The sequence below is a fragment of the Ranitomeya variabilis genome, chromosome 3 (genome assembly GCF_051348905.1).
Source record: "Ranitomeya variabilis isolate aRanVar5 chromosome 3, aRanVar5.hap1, whole genome shotgun sequence".
NCBI classification, from domain to species: Eukaryota; Metazoa; Chordata; class Amphibia; order Anura; family Dendrobatidae; genus Ranitomeya; species Ranitomeya variabilis.
In genome coordinates this window covers 448,944,349-448,961,891 of record NC_135234.1, presented here as the reverse complement: position 1 = coordinate 448,961,891, position 17,543 = coordinate 448,944,349, and the positions used below count along the sequence as shown (strand labels likewise).

General features: G+C 42.6%; 1 protein-coding gene across 6 annotated transcripts in view; it reads left to right on the top strand.

The window, feature by feature from the left end:
• INPP4A (inositol polyphosphate-4-phosphatase type I A) overlaps nt 1-17,543 on the top strand; it is a 152,891-nt gene that overhangs the window by 52,392 nt on the left and 82,956 nt on the right. The gene's annotated exons all lie outside the window — the stretch shown is intronic.

The window sequence follows — 17,543 nt, the reverse complement described above, 5'->3', positions numbered from 1 at the left end:
GTCGTTGTCTCTTACCACTAAGTGTACTCCTTCTGGGTTAAGTTCATACACGTTATTATGGAAGCGTTGGAGTCTCTCTCTCTCCCTCTCCCTCTCCCTCCCCTCTCATCCATTGCAGCAGTTTTCTTACAATCTGCACAGGATCCGTCTTTTCAACACTTTGACGGATTGTGACTGATTCTAAAAAAAACTGATGTGTGAAAGAGGCCGTAGTTGAGCATGAAATGTTAACAGTTGATCAGTGGAAATGCCAGTTGTTGACCCCCACAAATCTGATAGATCATCAATCTTGTGAATAGTCAACACTTTGTTCATTTTTCTATTTCCGAATCTTCATGTAGTGAGGGTACTTTTCCCGTATACTGGCACCAATATTTCTTGTAGCTACATAATGAAGCAATAAGCATTGTGCACCTCAGTACCGCAGCTGAACAGTGTTGTGTCCGAAGGTCTGCATGGTGGAAGTAGCCTGATCAGTGGCTGGATGTTACAGGATCCTTGAACCTCACGTATATGACCATGTGTATATAGACCTGCAATACAGAACCGTATTGTGCTCTGAATTTAAGCCCACTGAGTCTACTTTCGCAGTTGTACTCATGACCCCATTAACAATGCAGTTCTATCACATTCAGAATTTGTGTGATCATACTACGCACACTTTTTTTCTTTCCTTTATTTTGTAGACATACGTTTTACTTGGGAAATACAAAATTAGGATTTTTTTGAAAATAATATTTTGTTTCACCTTTTATCAAACATGCATTAGCGCAAAATAAAAATTTATTTTTTTGAGTACACCATTTCAGGCCTGTCTGAGTTGTGTATTCAGGCAGGGTAGTAGTTGTGTTTTTTTACGGATCAGAAATGTCTATGCAAAAATATATTGGAACCTTTCTGTCCCTATATTATTAAATACTTTGTATGGTAGATATTATTAGTATATATCTTATTTTATTTGTCTTTGAGCTGTGTTTTTACTTGTACTGCCTCAGACAAATTGCTCAATTACAAGTTAAATGTAATATTGCCTAGTGGCCTCTCTAGGATGAAATGAGGTTATGTCGATACGTTTTAATCTACCTGCTTAACCTGCTCAGCAGCGCAATTCACAGCAGACGGAAACACTGCATAAATGAGATTTTTCAAAGGTTTGCCCTCGTTTTATGAATCTCTGGCGACAAGACAATTCGTTTCTGAATTTAAATTCTCCATTCCCAGCAGGTTTGTATTTCTTTGCAGAAAATTGAATTGCTAAGTGAAAATGACTTTCCATTCTGTATCCTAAAGGGAATATTAGTTATCCTAAATATACTGTATAGGCTGGATAGTGGATACCTATATAGATATGTAGTGTGCACAGAGGTGTATCTGTTTTCTTGTACCTGGGGCAAGAATTAAGTTTGGAGCCCCCCAACCTAACCAAAGCACATATGCGATTTGCACATTTAGTCACGTGCCAACAATCTGCTTTCCCTAATTCTCTCAATATTCAGTTAAGAGAAAATCGTTGTCACGTGACCATAAGCATGACAATTGCATATGAGTGAAAAGGTCATGTGATGACTGCTGGAACCTGCAAGGATCTCAAGCAAAAGTAATGGGTCCAGAAAATTTTCTGTTGCTGACAACTTTATCTTTAAAAAGGTAGAAGAGTGAACAAGGGGATCTGCAATCTTGGACCTAATTCTTACCAATAGGGAGGAAATGGTTGAGGAAGTAAAGGTGGCTGGGAATTTAGGAGGCAGTGATCATGCTATTCTCAAATTTTGTATTACAAGAGGAGGTAGACGAGCGAGGACTCAGACTTTAAAATTGAAAGGCAAATTTAATGGACTCAAAAAGAGAGTAGGAAAGGTCCAATGGCTGGATGTTCTAAAGAACAGAAATATCCAAGATGGATGGGGGATTTTGCTAAATAAAATTCTCACTGCACAATCGATAACAATCTCGAAAAGAAGGAATAATTGGAAGCATTTAAAGAGACCAGGATGGATGAACACACTTGTTAAAAATGAAAAAATAAATGTATGTCAAATGGAAGGAGGGGGCATATATAAAGAAGGATATAATGCTGTTTACAGGGAATGCAGGGCAGCGTTAGAAGAGCTAAAGCCAGTAATGAAGTGAGGCTTGCAAGGGAGACCAAAAGCAGAAAAAAAGTATTTGGGGGGTATCTCCAAAACAAAAGAAAAGTCAAAGATCTATAGAATTTTTACAGGATGAAAAGGGTAAAGTGGTAAAAATTGACGTTGAGAAGACCAAACTTTTACATTCCTATTTTGCATCTGTGTTGTCTAAGAAAGCGAATGTAACATCAACTGATCTTCATGGTGCCATCGAAGGAATAAAAGAATCCACACCATCTATAAACAGAGAGATGGTGAGGGAACACTTAGTTAGTTTAAATCTGATCCAGATGAATTACATCCTAGTGTACTATGGAAATTGTCTCTTCAGACAGGAAGAGGATTAAAACTTTAGTGCAGTAGGAAGTAGCAATCCTAAAAGTCAATGTCGACCCTTTAACGAGCCTTGTCACATGACTTAGGATAAAAGCCAAAACCAGAATCTCAATTTGCAGACACTGTTTTGGGGTGCTGCCCCTCGTTATTGAGATCTGGTTTGGCTGTGTGAGAGGTGTCTGACCGGGATCCAAGTGAGAGTGGATCCGGAGTGTGACATGCTAAGCATAATGAGATGAGGAGACTTTTAAGCCGCAATGTTCCTTTGGGAAATATGCAAATTGTCTCTTCAGAGAGGAAGAGGACTAGAACTCTAGTGCCAACTATATGAAGTAGCAATACTAGAAGTTAATGTTGACCCTTTAATGAGCCTTGACAAGGCTCGTTAAAGAGTTGACATTGACTGTTAGAATTGCTACTTCCTATAGGGTACCAGTATGGCGCACATATGGCAAATTCAGATTCGGCGATCATTTCCGAATATATTCGCTTCTCTCTATTCTAGGATGTATTAAGTGAAGTCTAGCTCAAGTGTAGCAATTATCCCACTCTGCGTCTCCTTGGTCAGGCCTCATCTGCAATACTGTATCCAAATCTGCACCACATTTTAAAAAAGACACTGAAAAGCTGAAACAAGTTCAGAGAAGAGCTACCAGGAACGATTAAAGGATCTGGGAATGTTTAGCTTGCAAAAAAGAAGACTAAGAGGAGACTTAATAGCTGCCTACAAATATCTGAAGGGATGTCACATTGTAGAGAAATCATCCTTATTCTCATTTGCACATGGAAACAGGAGAAGCAATGGAATGAAACTGAAAGGGAGAAGATACAGATTACATATTAGAAATAATTTTTTGACTGTGAGGGTGACAAATGAGTGTAACGGGCTGGTGCGAGAGATGGTGATTTCTTCTTCAGTGGAAGTCTTCAAACAGAGACTAAATAGACATCTGTCTGAGATGGTTTAGTGAATTCTGCGCTGCATTGAGCATGGGGTTGGACACGATGACCTTTGAGGTCCCTTCCAACTCTAACATTCCAACTCTAACATTCTATGTTTCTATGAAGCAGAGCTGAATCTGAACAGTGAGTATGTTACACGCTGTTAGGATTGGCATGCTACAGTGCTTAATTTTATAATTAAATGGCTTGTCCAGGTTTGAGATGAAAGTCTGGAGTCACTCTAGGTGACTGCAGGCTTCTGAGTTCTCACTGCGTATTCCCTGCACTTTTTTAGGAGTGGACGGTCATGTCAGCACCAGTAAAGCGATTTGTATACTTATGGCCACATTCTAGAAGTGTTCGGCCTCTCTCAATTTATTTTCATTGAGTGAGACCACACATTTCTAGTCGTCAGGTGCCCATATGTGTTAATCACCGGCACCAGAGAATCCTGACAATGTGTAATGCACGCGCTGTGAGAATTCAGAAGTCTGCAGTCACATAGAATGACTGCAGACTCATCACAAACATGGACAATTCCTTTAGCGTCCCTAACATAAATCAAAATATGAGAATTACTATCGCAAAAAACATTTACCGTACATCCAGATACCTGATAGAGGATGATGTCTCTGATTGATGTCGTTCTTTCTTTTATTCATCTTGTCCAGAAGCTGAGATGACTTTTCAAAGCCACAGCTTGTCTCTTCAGACTTCCATCTTCTCCATGCTTCTACATCAAATCCCCACACACTTTCCTTAAAAATAGCAGTGTCATTATAATGTTACTGAATAAAAATATCTGCATCATACTGAGCCCCAGAATAAATTATTGCCCCTCACTACTGTGGCTTGAATATGTTTGGGCACCCCTGGTCAAAATTACTGTTACTGTGAACAGTTAAGCAGATTGAAGATGAAATGATCTCTAAAAGTCCTAAAGTTAAAGATGACACATTTCTTTTGTGTTTTAGGCTAAAAAAAAATATTTTCATCTTTTACATTTTCAAAATTACAGAAAGGAAAATGGTCCGATGCAAAAGTTTGGTCACACTGCATGGTTAGCACCTAATAGCAACCACTTTGGAAAGTATCACAGCTTTTTGTAGACAGCCAAGAGTTTTTAATTCTTGTTTGAGGGATTTTCATCAATTCGTCCTTAGAAAATTCTTCCAGTTCTGTGACATTCCTGGGTCGTTCTTGCATGCACTGCTCTCTTGAGATCTAGCCATAGGATTTCAATGATGTTCAGATAAGGGGACTGTGAGGGCCATTGTAAAACCTTCAGCTTGCGCCTTTTGAGGTAGTTTATTGTGGATTTTGACTTTTGTGTTTAGTATCATTATCTATTTGTAGAAACATTGCATAACGGCCACTCATCCTATCATTCCTAGGAAGTGGCGTTCTAAGACAGCCCCCAATATCTGGGACTGGATAGTTGAAATGGATTTCCTATGTAGGATGGAGAGGCTATCCACCGTTACGACACAGCATATAGATACGTTTTACAAAACATGGCAGGAATGGATTATGTTTCGCGAATCGCCTGAATTCCTAACACTCTTGGAGACAAATTAGCGGCGTAGGGTAGAACAGAGATGGGAGAGATTCAACTCTTCTCATACTTCAGCCCTCAGTTCTCTTCTCTCCCCCCACTTTCTTCCGTCCTCTTAATTAGACCCCCCATTTCTTCCTTTACCTTTTTCTGTACTTCTTTTCTTCTTTTCATTCTATTTTGTTTATCGTATGTTAATGATGATAAGGAATATGATACTCAAGACAGCATTATGGCAATGCTCTGGACAATCAATGGTTATTGAATGAATCCGACTCATGTAATGCTGTTATGCTTTACTTGATTATCTTGCTGTTTTACTTGACTGTTTTGCTGTGTTTGCTTTTCTTTGTCCTTGCATGTATACTTTTTACTTTTTGTATGTTACATATGAAAATATTCAATAAAAAATTATCTATTTGTAGAACCCATCCTCTTTTTAACTTCAGCTTTTTTTTACATGTGGTATTATGTTTGCATCAAGTATTTGCTGAAATTTCATTGAATCTATTCTTCCCTCTACCCATGAAATGTTCCCTGTGCCATCTGTTGCAAAACAACCCCAAAGCATGATTCATCCACCCCTATTTTAACCTCATCAGTCCACAGGATTTGTTTCCAAAATGCATCAGGCTTGTTTAGATGTACTTTTGCATAGTTCTGATGCTGAATTTTTTTGTGAGGACGCAAGAGTTTTTTTTTCTGATGACTCTTCCTTGAAAGCCATATTTGTGTAGGTGTCTCTGAACAGTAAAACAATGTACGACAAATCCAGAGTTTGTTAAATTTTTCTGAAGGTCTTTTGCAGTCAAGCAGGGGTTCTGATTTTCCTCTCTATCTACCCTACGAGCAGCTTTCACTGAAATTTTGCTTGGTCTTCCAGACCTTTTCTTGACTTACATTGTTCCTGCTAACTGCCATTTCTAAATTACATTTTGAACTGAGGAAAAGGGCAACTTGAAAACGCTTTGCTATCTTATTGCCTTTTCCTGCTTTGTTGGCCTCCACCATTTTCATTTTCAGAGTGCTCTGGTTCTGTTTTTTTGGCACAAGGTTAGAGGAGGCTAGGTTTTTATAAAGTTGGGAAATTTGCATCACCTGGCCTTTTGTAAGGATTATAGTGAACAAGCCATAACCCCAACAGGCTAATTAAGGTCAGAAACCCTGGTCAAAGTTATCAGAGCACACAAATCTCCAAGGGTGCTCAAGGGTGCCCAAACTTTTACATCTGCCCATTTTCCTTTTTTAATTTTTAAATTGTAAAAGATGAAAATATCTATACTGTGAAGAGCAAAAGGGTTAACAATGTTTTGAACTTTTGACTTTCATGTTCCATATCTCATTATCCACTTCTGCTTTGAACTTGAAACTGCCACCATTTTATAGACAATCATTTTGGATATCTCATACATAAATTTGAATTGCAAGTATTTATCATATGATTAGCTGTGCAGATTCTTGTCATCTCACTGCATTGTCACTGTCGCAATTCATGTTTGGATTTGCGGCAGCTCTGGTTCCGCTATAATTTAAATGTAGCTTTTTTCCTTTCAGGCCAGCAAGGGTTAATGTTTGTTTCCTTGCTGGCAGCTGCTGCATTGCTGGTCAGCTGATGTGGGTGGTGACCGCTAACACCATCCTTTAAATAGTCACCTGACGCATCAGCTGACTGTTGGTGATAGTTTTCTATGTAGACCAGCCTTGCAGTTGCAGCTCTATGATGTCAGCGCTGAATCTGCTTCTTCTGTGGATTTCTGGGTTTTGTTTCAGTATCATCTGCGGAGTGGAGCTTGGCAGCAGAGTCTGTCTCGTGCTTGTCACTATCCCCTGTGTTAGTATCATCTGCAGTGGTGAAGCTAGCGCCTTTGCCAGCCAGTTCACTAGCCAGGTCATTGTGAGGTGACAGGGATGAGGTACATGACGGCGGCAGGGGGGAAGGACCTGCTTAGGGCATTAGGGGAGTTCAGGGACAGGCTCAGATTAGAGCACAGGAGGTGTCCCATCCCTCGTTTCCTATTGTGTGTTAGTATTATCTGCAGTGGTGAAGCTAGCGCCTTTGCCAGCCAGTTCACTAGCCAGGTCATTGTGAGGTGACAGGGATGAGGTACATGACGGCGGCAGGGGGGAAGGACCTGCTTAGGGCATTAGGGGAGTTCAGGGACAGGCTCGGATTAGAGCTCAGGAGGTGTCCCATCCCTCGTTTCCTATTGTTAGAGTCTTTCTCTCCCCATTACCATCTTGTTGTGTGTGCAGTGTGCCGTCTGCTGGAATGACCCCTGTTGGGTCGTGACAGTCACTGTTTTGCACCTGGTGGTGGAAAAATATTTTTCTTCCTGAATGCAACAAAATGCAACCTGTTCTCACATTGTGTCTGCAACTGTCCCTTCCTTGCTCCCAAAACTTGTGTTCTCAAATCTTCGCCACCCCACCTCGCCACACTAAATCTCTCACACCCCTCCCCCCACAAGAAACCTACCCCCACCCTAAATCTTTCTCGTTACGCTGAATCTTTGGTGTCTTCAGCTCTGGATCACTTACCACCAATGCACACCTCTGCAGCGCCGGCGAGTGACCTCTCCGAGTCCGGGGGGAGGCATCGTGCTGCCGTCGGGGGAGACACTTCAGACTGCCTAATTAGGCAGCCTAATGGTGCCCCCTTGACAGCTGCGCCCTGAGCAGTTGCTCCGCCTACCCCCCTAGATACTCCTCTTAATGTGGATACCTACAGAAGTATTTTTTTCCATTGTGATCATTCAGTAGGGTTTCTGACCAAATTTTGTGCTGCCAAAAAAGGAATTCTAGTAGGAAGGTCGTATTGTTCTGCATCAGGGTATTGGAACGTTTTGGCCATGTGAACTAAATGAAGTTTGAATCCAGTGATACCTGATTTTATATAAACATAAAGGGAATATGTCAACAGTTTTTTTTTTTTTTTATGTAATCTGAGGGCAGCATGAGGTAGGGTCTGAGACACTGTTTTCAGGGATGTGTCACTTGTTAGACTGTGTGTTGTTTCAATACAATGAGCGCTTTATCAGCTGGAGATAAACACTGCCCAGACTACAGCGCACCTGCATCCTGGTCTAACTCTGCCCCCAGCATTGATTAGCAGCTCACTGTCAATAGACAACATACACAGAAAGCTGCTAATCTTGGGTGTGGGCGGAGTTAGCTTTCGGAGCTATGCTTCATCTGAAAACTCAGTTTACTGGGTGCAGCAGTTGTGATACAAAGTGATACATAGCTGGAATCAGGGTCTCTTTCCTACATTATGCTGATTTCAGAAGCTATAGAATAATACAGAGTCTCTATACGCTTTACACTTCTCTGGTAAAATAAAAATTCATTATATTCACCACATAACAATATTTTCTGGCGATCAGCTTCCAGTGATCGAGTAATGTCATGATCTCAATGGCAAGAGAACATAGCATAAGCATATATAGGAACTAGCTCTTGGAAGATGGGAACTGAGCTGACCATGAACTAAACCTAACGCACAACTAGCAGTGGCCGGGTAGCATGCCTACGTTGATTCTAGATGCCCAGCACCAGCCGGAGGACTAAATAAAACTAGCAGAAGAAAATATTAGTCCTAGCTCACCTCTAGAGAAATACCCCGAAAGGAGACAGAGGCCCCCCACATGTATTGGCGGTGAGTTGAGATGAAATAACAAACGTAGTATGAAAATAGGTTTAGCAAATTTGAGGTCCACTTACTACATAGCAGAAGACAGAAAGGACACTTTCATGGTCAGCTGAAAACCCTATCAAAAACACCATCCAGAAATTACTTTAAAACTCTGGCATTAACTCATAACACCAGAGTGGCAATTCCTGTTCACAAGAGCTTTCCAGACACAGTAACGAAACTACAGCTGTGAACTGGAACAAAAATGCAAAAACAAACATGGACAAGAGTCCAACTTATCTAGTAGTTGTCTAGGAGCAGGAACAAGCACAGAGAGGCTTCTGATAACATTGTTGACCGGCAAGCAACTAACAGAGCAGCAAGGTTATATAGCGACTCCCACATCTTGATGGGAACAGGTGAACAGAGAAAATGAAGACACCAGTTCAATTCCACCAGTAGCCACCGGGGGAGCCCAGAATCCAAATTCACAACAGTACCCCCCCCTCAAGGAGGGGGCACCGAACCCTCACCAGAACCACCAGGGCGATCAGGATGGGCCCTATGAAAGGCACGAACCAGATCGGAGGCATGAACATCAGATGCATTCACCCAAGAATTATCCTCCTGGCCGTATCCCTTCCACTTGACCAGATACTGGAGTCTCCGTCTGGAAACACGAGAGTCTAAGATTTTCTCCACAACGTACTCCAACTCACCCTCAACCAACACCGGAGCAGGAGGCTCAACGGAAGGCACAACAGGTACCTCATACCTGCGCAATAATGACCGATGAAAAACGTTATGAATAGAAAAGGATGCAGGGAGGTCCAAACGGAAGGAAACAGGGTTAAGAATCTCCAATATCTTATACGGGCCGATAAACCGAGGCTTAAACTTAGGAGAAGAGACCCTCATAGGGACAAAACGAGAAGACAACCACACCAAATCCCCAACAGAAAGCCGAGGACCAACACGACGGTGGCGGTTGGCAAAAAGCTGAGTCTTCTCCTGGGACAACCTCAAATTGTCCACCACCTGCCCCCAGATCTGATGCAATCTCTCCACCACAGCATCCACTCCAGGACAATCCGAAGATTCCACCTGACCAGAGGAAAATCGAGGATGAAACCCCGAATTACAGAAAAACGGGGACACCAAAGTGGCAGAGCTGGCCCGATTATTGAGAGCGAACTCCGCCAATGGCAAAAAAGCAACCCAATCATCCTGGTCAGCAGACACAAAACACCTCAGATATGTCTCCAGGGTCTGATTAATCCGCTCGGTCTGGCCATTCGTCTGAGGATGGAAAGCGGACGAGAAAGATAAATCTATGCCCATCCTAGCACAGAATGCCCGCCAAAATCTAGACACGAATTGGGTCCCTCTGTCAGAAACGATATTCTCAGGAATACCATGCAAACGAACAACATTTTGAAAAAACAGAGGAACCAACTCGGAAGAAGAAGGTAACTTGGGCAGAGGAACCAAATGGACCATCTTAGAAAAACGGTCACACACCACCCAGATGACAGACATCTTCTGAGAAACAGGCAGATCTGAAATAAAATCCATCGAGATGTGCGTCCAAGGCCTCTTAGGAATAGGCAAGGGCAACAATAATCCACTAGCCCGAGAACAACAAGGCTTGGCCCGAGCACAAACGTCACAAGACTGCACAAAGCCTCGCACATCTCGTGACAGGGAAGGCCACCAGAAGGACCTTGCCACCAAATCCCTGGTACCAAAAATGCCAGGATGACCTGCCAACGCAGAAGAATGAACCTCAGAGATGACTCTACTGGTCCAATCATCAGGAACAAACAGTTTATCAGGTGGGCAACGATCAGGTCTATCCGCCTGAAACTCCTGCAAGGCCCGCCGCAGGTCTGGAGAAACGGCTGACAATACCACTCCATCCTTAAGGATACCTGTGGGCTCAGAGTTACCAGGCGAGTCAGGCTCAAAACTCCTAGAAAGGGCATCCGCCTTAACATTCTTAGAACCCGGTAGGTATGACACCACAAAATTAAACCGAGAGAAAAATAATGACCAGCGCGCCTGTCTAGGATTCAGGCGCCTGGCGGTCTCAAGATAAATCAAATTTTTGTGGTCAGTCAATACCACCACCTGATGTCTGGCCCCCTCAAGCCAATGGCGCCACTCCTCAAAAGCCCACTTCATGGCCAAAAGCTCCCGATTCCCAACATCATAATTCCGCTCAGCGGGCGAAAATTTACGGGAAAAGAAGGCACAAGGCCTCATCACGGAGCAGTCAGAACTTTTCTGCGACAACACTGCCCCAGCTCCGATCTCAGAAGCGTCGACCTCAACCTGAAAAGGTAGAGCAACATCAGGCTGACGCAACACAGGGGCAGAGGAAAAACGGCGCTTAAGCTCCCGAAAGGCCTCCACAGCATCAGGGGACCAATCAGCAACATCAGCACCCTTCTTAGTCAAATCGGTCAATGGTTTAGCAATATCCGAAAAACCAGCAATAAATCGACGATAAAAGTTAGCAAAGCCCAAAAATTTCTGAAGACTCTTAAGAGAAGAGGGCTGCGTCCAATCACAAATAGCTTGAACCTTGACAGGATCCATTTCAATGGAAGAGGGGGAAAAAATATATCCCAAAAAGGAAATCCTCTGTACCCCAAAAACACACTTAGAACCCTTCACACACAAAGAATTAGACCGCAAAACCTGAAAAACCCTCCTGACTTGCTGGACATGAGAGTCCCAGTCATCCGAAAAAATCAGAATATCATCCAGATACACAATCATAAATTTATCCAAATAATCGCGAAAAATATCATGCATAAAGGACTGGAAAACTGACGGAGCATTAGAAAGACCAAAAGGCATTACTAAATACTCAAAATGGCCCTCGGGCGTATTAAATGCGGTTTTCCACTCATCCCCCTGCCTGATTCGCACCAAATTATACGCCCCACGAAGGTCAATCTTAGAGAACCACTTGGCCCCCTTTATGCGAGCAAACAAATCAGTCAGCAACGGCAATGGGTATTGATATTTAACAGTGATTTTATTCAAAAGCCGATAATCAATACATGGTCTCAAAGAGCCGTCTTTTTTTGACACAAAGAAAAAACCGGCTCCTAAGGGAGATGACGATGGACGAATATGTCCCTTTTCCAAGGACTCCTTTATATATTCTCGCATAGCAGCATGTTCAGGCACAGACAGATTAAATAAACGACCCTTTGGGTATTTACTACCCGGGATTAAATCTATGGCACAATCGCACTCTCGGTGCGGAGGTAACGAACCAAGCTTGGATTCTTCAAAGACGTCACGATAGTCAGACAGGAACTCAGGAATTTCAGAGGGAATGGATGATGAAATGGAAACCACAGGTACATCCCCATGAGCCCCCTTACATCCCCAGCTCAACACAGACATAGCTCTCCAGTCGAGGACTGGGTTGTGAGATTGCAGCCAAGGCAATCCTAGCACCAAATCATCATGTAGATTACACAGCACCAGAAAGCGAATAATCTCCTGGTGATCCGGATTAATACGCATAGTTACTTGTGTCCAGTATTGTGGTTTATTATTAGCCAATGGGGTGGAGTCAATCCCCTTCAGAGGAATAGGAGTCTCCAAAGGCTCTAAATCATACCCACAGCGTTTGGCAAAGGACCAATCCATAAGACTCAAAGCGGCGCCAGAGTCGACATAGGCGTCCGTGGTAATAGATGACAAAGAGCAAATCAGGGTCACAGATAGAATAAATTTAGACGGTAAGGTGCAAATGGAAACAGATTTACCAAGCTTTTTAGTGCGCTTAGAGCATGCTGATATAACATGAGTAGAATCACCACAATAGAAACACAACCCATTTTTCCGTCTAAAATTCTGCCGCTCGCTTCGGGACAGAATTCTATCACACTGCATATTCTCTGGCGACTTCTCAGTGGACACCGCCAGATGGTGCACTGGTTTGCGCTCCCGCAAATGCCTATCGATCTGAATAGCCATTGTCATGGACTCATTCAGACCCGCAGGCACAGGGAACCCCACCATAACATCCTTAATGGCATCAGAGAGACCCTCTCTGAAAGTCGCCGCCAGGGCGCACTCATTCCACTGAGTAAGCACAGACCATTTACGGAATCTTTGGCAGTAAATTTCCGCTTCATCTTGCCCCTGAGATAGGGACATCAAAGTTTTTTCTGCCTGAAGCTCCAAATGAGGTTCGTCATAAAGCAACCCCAAGGCCAGAAAAAACGCATCCACATTGAGCAACGCAGGATCCCCTGGTGTCAATGAAAAAGCCCAGTCTTGAGGGTCGCCCCGGAGCAAGGAAATCACAATCCTGACCTGCTGTGCAGGGTCTCTGGCAGAGCGAGATTTCAGGGACAAAAATAATTTGCAATTATTTCGAAAATTCTGAAACCCGGATCTATTCCCCGAGAAAAATTCCGGCAAAGGAATTCTCGGCTCAGATACAGGTGCATGACAAACAAAATCTTGCAAATTTTGTACCTTCGTGGCGAGATTATTCAAACCTGCAGTTACACTCTGAAGATCCATTACAAACAGGTGGACACAGAGCCATTCAAGGGTTAAGAGGAGGTAAGAAGCAGCTAGACAGCAATTAAGGGCTAGGCAGCAAAACTCTGAGGGGAAAAAAAAAAAAAAATTCCCTTCAACACTTCTTTTTCTCCTGCTTCAGCCCAAACAATTAACACTTTGTGGGCCGGTCAAACTGTCATGATCTCAATGGCAAGAGAACATAGCATAAGCATATATAGGAACTAGCTCTTGGAAGATGGGAACTGAGCTGACCATGAACTAAACCTAACGCACAACTAGCAGTGGCCGGGTAGCATGCCTACGTTGATTCTAGATGCCCAGCACCAGCCGGAGGACTAAATAAAACTAGCAGAAGAAAATATTAGTCCTAGCTCACCTCTAGAGAAATACCCCGAAAGGAGACAGAGGCCCCCCACATGTATTGGCGGTGAGTTGAGATGAAATAACAAACGTAGTATGAAAATAGGTTTAGCAAATTTGAGGTCCACTTACTACATAGCAGAAGACAGAAAGGACACTTTCATGGTCAGCTGAAAACCCTATCAAAAACACCATCCAGAAATTACTTTAAAACTCTGGCATTAACTCATAACACCAGAGTGGCAATTCCTGTTCACAAGAGCTTTCCAGACACAGTAACGAAACTACAGCTGTGAACTGGAACAAAAATGCAAAAACAAACATGGACAAGAGTCCAACTTATCTAGTAGTTGTCTAGGAGCAGGAACAAGCACAGAGAGGCTTCTGATAACATTGTTGACCGGCAAGCAACTAACAGAGCAGCAAGGTTATATAGCGACTCCCACATCTTGATGGGAACAGGTGAACAGAGAAGATGAAGACACCAGTTCAATTCCACCAGTAGCCACCGGGGGAGCCCAGAATCCAAATTCACAACAGAGTAACTTGACATGTGCCGCAGCACTTACCTGTGACTTCACTATAGACTTCCGCAGCCTATGATTGCTATGCAGTTGTTTTTAGTCACAGATGTATAGGACAGCCGAAACATAAAGGTGGGACACAATAATAGTCAGTAGCACTAGACTTTCCGATACAAACCACTTCCTATGTATGGACCCACATTGGTGGCAGCAGTGTGTGCAGGGATCTGCCAGGGAACCGGAGAAGTAATGTTGCTATCTGGATTTACAGATTTTTCTCTGTTTTTGTGGATAATCTGCAGCAAAATTCATGGTTTTGTCTGGATATTGGCTTACTTATCGAATTCGGCCGTGAAAATTTGCAACAAATTTTGCTGTAGAAAGCGCAGGCCGCTTTCTGCGCAGAAAGTGTTCAGGGTTTGTGTTGTGAATTCTGTTCTTGGGCTCCCTCCGGTGGTTACAAGTGGTAGCACTGCTGTCTGTCCTTCACAGCAGTCATCAGGTGTGTCCACTTTGGACTGGGCTATTTAGTCTGGCTTCACCTTTTAGTCAGTGCCAGTTGTCCATTGTTTCTGGAGGATTCACATCCCTTCCTGATCTCTCCTGCTTGCTGTTCTTTTCAACAAGATAAGTCCTGCTTGTTTTTGCAGCCCACATTTTGTGGGCCTTATTGTTCAGTGCATTTCTTGTTTTTTATTGTCCAGCTTAACCCCTTAAGCCCCGAGGGTGGTTTGCACGTTAATGACCGGGCCAATTTTTACAATTCTGACCACTGTCCCTTTATGAGGTTATAACTCTGGAACGCTTCAACGGATCTTGGCGATTCTGACATTGTTTTCTCGTGACATATTGTACTTCATGTTAGTGGTAAAATTTCTTCGATATAACTTGCGTTTATTTGTGAAAAAAACGAATATTTGGCGAAAATTTTGAAAATTTTGCAATTTTCCAACTTTGAATTTTTATGCCCTTAAATCACAGACATATGTCACACAAAATACTTAATAAATAACATTTCCCACATGTCTACTTTACATCAGCACAATTTTGGAACCAAAATTTTTTTTTGTGACGGAGTTATAAGGGTTAAAAGTTGACCAGCAATTTCTCATTTTTACAACACCATTTTTTTTTAGGGACCACATCTCATTTGAAGTCATTTTGACGGGTCTATATGATAGAAAATACCCAAGTGTGACACCATTCTAAAAACTGCACCCCTCAAGGTACTCAAAACCACTTTCAAGAAGTTTATTAACCCTTCAGGTGTTTCACAGGAATTTTTGGAATGTTTAAATAAAAATGAACATTTAACTTTTTTTCACACAAAATTTATTTCAGCTCCAATTTGTTTTATTTTACCAAGGGTAACAGGAGAAAATAGACCCCAAAAGTTGTTGTACAATTTGTCCTGAGTACGCTGATACCCCATATGTGGGGGTAAACCACAGTTTGGGCGCATGGCAGAGCTTGGAAGCAAAGGAGCGCCATTTGACTTTTCAATGCAAATTTGACTGGAATTGAGATGGGACGCCATGTTGCGTTTGGAGAGCCCCTAATGTGCCTAAACATTGAAACCCCCCACGAGTGACACCATTTTGGAAAGTAGACCCCTTAAGGAACTTATCTAGATGTGTGTTGAGCACTTTGACCCAACAAGTGCTTCACAGAAGTTTATAATGCAGAGCCGTAAAAATAAAAAATCATATTTTTTCACAAAAATGATCTTTTCACCCCCATTTTTTTATTTCCCCAAGGGTAAGAGAAGAAATTAGACCACAAAAGTTGTTGTGCAATTTGTCCTGAGTACGACGATACCCCATATGTGGGTGTAAACCATTGTTTGGGCGCATAGCAGAGCTCAGAAGGGAAGAAGCGCTATTTTACTTTTCAATGCAAAATTGACTGGAATTAAGATGGGATGCCATGTTGCGTTTGGAGAGCCCCTGATGTGCCTAAACATTAAACCCCCCCCACAAGTTACACCATTTTGGAAAGTAGACCCCCTAAGGAACTTATCTAGATGTGTTTTGAGAGCTTTGAACCCCCAAGTGTTTCACTACAGTTTATAACGCAGAGCCGTGAAAATAAAAATTATTTTTCTTTTTCACAAAAATGATTTTTTAGCCCCCAGTTTTGTATTTTCACAAGGGTATCAGGATAAATTGGACCCCAAAAGTTGTTGTCCAATTTGTCTGGAGTACGCTGATACCCCATTTGTGGGGAGGGACCACTGTTTGGGCGCATGACAGAGCTCGGAAGGGAAGGAGCGCCATTTGGAATGCAGACTTAAATGGATTGGTCTGCAGGCGTCACGTTGCATTTGCAGAGCCCCTGATGTACCCAAACAGTACAAACCCCCCACAAGTGACCCCATATTGGAAACTAGACCTCCCAAGGAACTTATCTAGATGTGTTGTGAGAACTTTGAACCCCCAAGTGTTTCACTACAGTTTACAACGCAGAGCCGTGAAAATAAAACATATTTTTTTTCCCACAAAAATGATTTTTAGCCCCCCAAATTTTTATTTTCCCAAGGATAACAAGAGAACTTGGACCCCAGAAGTTGTTGTTCAATTTGTCCCTAGTACGCTGATACCCCATATGTTGGGGTAAACCCCTTTTTGGACGCACGGGAGAGCTCGGAAGGGAAGGAGCACTGTTTTACTTTTTCAACGCAGAATTGGCTGGAATTGAGATTGGACGCCATGTCGCGTTTGGAGAGCCCCTGATGTGCCTGAACAGTGGAAACTCCCCAATTCTACCTGAAACCCTACCCCTAACCGTTTACTGAACATTTTCTGACAGTCATAAGTGCCACGTATATAAGTGCCACGTATATAAGTGCCACGTATATAAGTGCCACGTATATAAGTGCCACGTATTTAAGTGCCACGTATTTAAGTGCCACGTATTTAAGTGCCACGTATTTAAGTGCCACGTATTTAAGTGCCACGGTATTTCAGTGCCACGATATTTCAGTGCCACGATATTTCAGTGCCACGTATTTCAGTGCCACGTATTTCAGTGCCACGTATTTCAGTGCCACGTATTTCAGGCACTGAAAAATACGTGGCACGTAAATACTTCAGTGCCACGATATTTCAGTGCCACGTATTTCAGTGCCACGTATTTCAGTGCCACGTATTTCAGGCACTGAAAAATACGTGGCACGTAAATACGTGGCACTTAAATACGTGGCACTTAAATACGTGGCACTTAAATACGTGGCCACTGAAATATCGTGGCACTTATATACGTATATACGTATATAAACGTATATTTCAGTGCCACGTATTTCAGTGCCACGTATTTCAGGTTAGGGGTAGGGTTAGGGTTTTTTGTTTTTTTCTTGTTTTCTTGTGTTTTTCTATAAAAACGCATGCGTTTTACCGCGTTTACATGCATTTTTTCACACATGCGGTTTTTTTAAAAAACGCATGCAGATAAAAACGCAAGTGTGAAACCAGACTAAAAGACGCTTTTTATAGCAAAAAAGTTTTTGC